Here is a 4618-nt window from a genome sequence, read left to right as displayed (position 1 = left end):
AACGTGAAATGAAGTGTTTTGCTCAAGAACAAAATGCATTGCCTGGTCCAGGAATCAAAACCACAATCTTACAGTCATGATGCTGACACGCTAACCACTAAGCCATGTACCTTGGCAGAATTTGAACTCAGATTTCAAACATCTGGACTTAATAGTGGTTTCAAATTTTGTCAAAAGGCTGGTGATTTCAGGGGAAAGAATAAGTCAGTTACATCATCCCCTAATGTCCAATTGGTATTATTTTATCAATCTTGAAGGGACGAAGGGCAAAGTCGACCTCGGTGGGATTTGAACTGAGAATGAAAAGACAGATGAAATACTGTCAAGCATTTTTCCCAGGATGCTAACGATTTAAGCAGTTCAATGCCCTAGAATCGGGAATCAATGTTGCTAGGCTTTCAATCCAGCGCTGTAGCATCTCCATAGCAATTATCCCGGTAAACATTGCTGCCAGCTGTGAGTGTAGTCAAAGGCAAGCTTGAGTGTAAACTCAACTCAATGCCAAAAAGGTTATGACTCACTGCACTTTTAGCTGATCGGTCAATTGTAAACTATAAATTCACACACACACACACACACACACACACACACACCAGCACCACCACTACCACCGCCACCACCACCACCACTGCCGCTGCAAAGCCATCAACAACACTAAATATATATTTTCTTACATAAAATTGATTGACCTAGTTGTTTCAACAATATATTACAAGACAATTTACAGAGCCTCTACTACATGGTCGCTCTATGTGCTAGAGATAGCAGTCAAATCTCCCTAAATATGTATACTCAATCATCCTAAAACGGACAAGAACACATGGAATGATGTAGTTCCAGATACAGAGAATTCTATGTTTATTTATTCACATTATTTTGAATTTATCAAACTCATAACTTTGAGATTTCGATGATGTCATTGCTCTTTTACTATTTTACTTGTTTCAGTCATTGGACTGCGGCCACCACCACCATCATCATCATCATCATCATCACCATCACCCCCCCCCCCCCACCATCATCTCCACCACCGCCACCACCGCCACCACCGCCGCCGCCGCCACCTCCACCACCGTTGCTGTCAACACCACCACCACCACCACCACCATTGTTGTCACAGCCACCGCTACCCTCATCATTTAATATCTGTTTTCCATACTGGCATGGGTCGACAAAAGTCAGCAAGCTCAAGGACTATGTCCAGCTCCGATGGCACGGTGTGGCATGGTTTCTACACCTGGATGCTCCCCTTTCTTAACACCAACTGCTTAACAGAATGTAGCAGATTTTCTCCACGTAGATGCTTTAACGGAAACATACTAAGTTCCGATTCTGATTCTAGAACAATGAATTAGTCCCCGGCCATGATAACTACTTCTAGTAAAGTAGACTGGACCATTTGTGATATAACTTCCATTTTCTTGGAGACAAGGAATATGTTGGAACCATGAAACTTTCAATCATCGTCTGCAACATTTAATCTACTTATAATGAAAAATATTAACAAAATACAATAAAATACAAGATAAGAGAGAGAGAACTGTAAAAGGAAATGGTTTTTTTAGAGGTAGGATTGTAAAATAATGACCGTTCTTATAGTTAAGGAATAATCGATTAACTTGGCCACTATTCTGAGAAAATTACAATTAAGATATTTCTTTTTTAATGATAGGAAGAAAGAATAGAAAAAATACAATAAAGAATGTAACAAACAAAATCATATTATGAGACAAAAGAGAAGAACGGTTTTGTCACTATTTTCCTTCGGTATAATGGAATCTCGAAATTTCTCTATGTGAGTGTGTGAATGTGAAGTGGTGGGGTATATACATACACAAACACACACACACACACACACACACACACAAAGACATATATATATATAAATACATGCATATACATGTGTATGCATAAACACCTAAGTATATACATGCATCTCTCTCTTTATCTCACTATTTCTCTCTCTCTCTTTCTTTCTCTCATATATGTTCTTTTATTCTTTTATTCTTTTACTTGTTTCAGTCATTTGACTGCAGCCATGCTGGAGCACCGCCTTTAGTCAAGCAAATCGGCCCCAGGACTTATTTTTTGTAAGCCTGGTATTTATTCTATCGGTCTCTTTTGCGATGTTGCGGGGACAAACACAGACACACAAAAACATACTCACATATATATACATATACATATATACACATATACATATATACGACAAGCTTCTTTTCAGTTTCCGTCTACCAAATTTAATCACAAGGCTTTGGTCGGCCCAAGGCTATAGTAGAAGACACTTGCCCAAGGTGCCACACTGTGGGACTGAACCCCGAACCATGTGGTTGGTAAGCAAGCTTCTTACCACACTGAAACAAGTGAAAGAGTAAAAGAGTATACACACACACATGCACAAACATACATACTCATATACACACACAAATATACATACATGTATGTATATATGTATGTATGTATGTATGTATGTATGTACATATGTGTATATGTATGTATGTATGTATGCATGCATGTATGTATGTATGTATGTATGTATGCATGCATGTATGTATGTATGTATGTATGTATGTATGTATGTATGCATGCATGATGCATGCATGTATGTATGTATATATGTATGTATGCATGTATGTATGTATATATGCCTGTATATATGTATGTATGTATTGTGGATCTCTTCCTAAAAATTTGTGTTTTCAAAAGAGAAAGAAAACAATTGACAGAACTAATGGTTCTTAGCGCTGTCACTAAAACATTGATGATTGCCAATATTTTATTAGTGTTTTTATTGGTTGATAGCCCAGTCACAAAAATATTGGTAACAGCTTAATTTCAGGTCTATATTTACATGAGATTTGATTGTTTTATTGGGTAGACATACATGGTTAATTCTTTCGGATATTGGCTTAGGGAGAAAATAACTTTTAAATGGACAGTTGTATGTTATACACATTGTTTTTATTCTTTTACTTGTTTCACTCATTGGACTGTGGCCATGCTGGGGCTTTGTCTTGGAGAGTTTTGTCTCAGATTATCTCTGGTACATGGATGTTAGTCTTTCTTTTTTCAAGTGTTTTATTTGTTTTATTGATCGCTGTTTGATGAACTGTAAACTTACAAGGCATAAATGATGGGTGCCAGTTTTTAAGTTGTGTTGACGTAAAAGCAGACAAAGGGAAAACTACACGTATACACAAATACGCACACACACACACACACACACGCAGAACTGTAAAAATTGTAACACATTCCAGAAGTTTATCATTTAAGCATATAAGAACATGTCTAGACATGCAACTGTATGCAAGAGAATACATACATAAAACATACAAATCTGTGCACATACATACATACATACATACATACATACATACATATACATACATACCCTGTTGATGTTTTTGAAATTCTAATGAAGGAGCTTTAGATCAGGCTAGAAACTGACCCTTTTTCTATTGGCAAGAAATATTTTTTTCTACTCTCGGCACAAGGCCCGAAATTTTTGGGGAGGTGGTACTTAATTTATCGACTCCAAAAGGATGAAAGGCATAGTCGACTTTAGAGTTTGAACTCAGGACATAAAGATAGATGAAATACCGGTAAGCATTTCACCCGGCGTGCTAACGTTTCTGCCAGCTCACCGCCTTCATTGGCAAGAAATATTGAAATGAAACTGAATAATTACATACACATGCCCACATATACATCTATGCATCCATCCATCCATACATGATGTTTGTTTCCTTGTTCGTGAGTATAAGATAACAATGTCAGTACATCAAGTGATGCCTGGGTATAGCACTTTTTTAAAGTGAGCAGAGGCCTTTCCCACAACCAATCTCACTCTCTGAACAACAACGACAGGCACCTCTAAAAGAAGAACTAATCACCATCATTGGCTGCCATCGAATTGCAGGTTTTACATCAAAGTCTTCCATTTCCTAGAGTGATGTCTTAACAAGGATAAGGGGTCACTCACTCCCATTAGTGCAGTACACCATGCCTACATTCTCATTCCTATGGTTCTTTTTGACTGAACTTGTCAAAAACATGTCAATCCTCTGCACAGTCACTGTTTTCTGCACCAAAGTCACCAGTTTGTCGATAATTCCTGAACCCTAAGAATTGCACGGTTGTTTTACCTGGTTTCCATGGTACATAAGTGGCAATACCCAGCCACTTATATCATGACCTCCATACTTTGAGGGTATGCCCTGGCACTTGCCCCCATTTATCTCTTTCTTCCTTTACCATCCCATTTATATTCTGATCCCCGTCCCTTGTGAGCCTGCCCTGGCACTTCACCACCATCTCTCTCCAGCTCTCTTTTGCACTCTTGCTGTCTCTCACTCTCTCACCTTTTTCTCTTGTTCTTCCCTCAGGCTGCATAGCCATGTGTCTCCTTTACAGTGACACACCCATTTCTGTCCTCATTCCCGATCACCATCTCTCTCTCTCTCTGGCCAGGTAACCATTTATCTCCTCTACAGCAAGACACCTGTTTCTGCCTCTCTGTCCTACTCTAACCTTTCAGCATCTGACACAAGATCACCTCCTCCAGTTTAATCAGAGCTGGCAAACCAGGTTCCATTCTGATTTGGCATGGTTTCTATGG

This window comes from Octopus bimaculoides, chromosome 19 (assembly GCF_046866305.1).
Source record: "Octopus bimaculoides isolate indiv1 chromosome 19, ASM4686630v1, whole genome shotgun sequence".
Classification (NCBI taxonomy): Eukaryota; Metazoa; Mollusca; class Cephalopoda; order Octopoda; family Octopodidae; genus Octopus; species Octopus bimaculoides.
The sequence above is the reverse complement of the archived record's forward strand: the minus strand, read 5'-3'. Positions refer to the sequence as shown.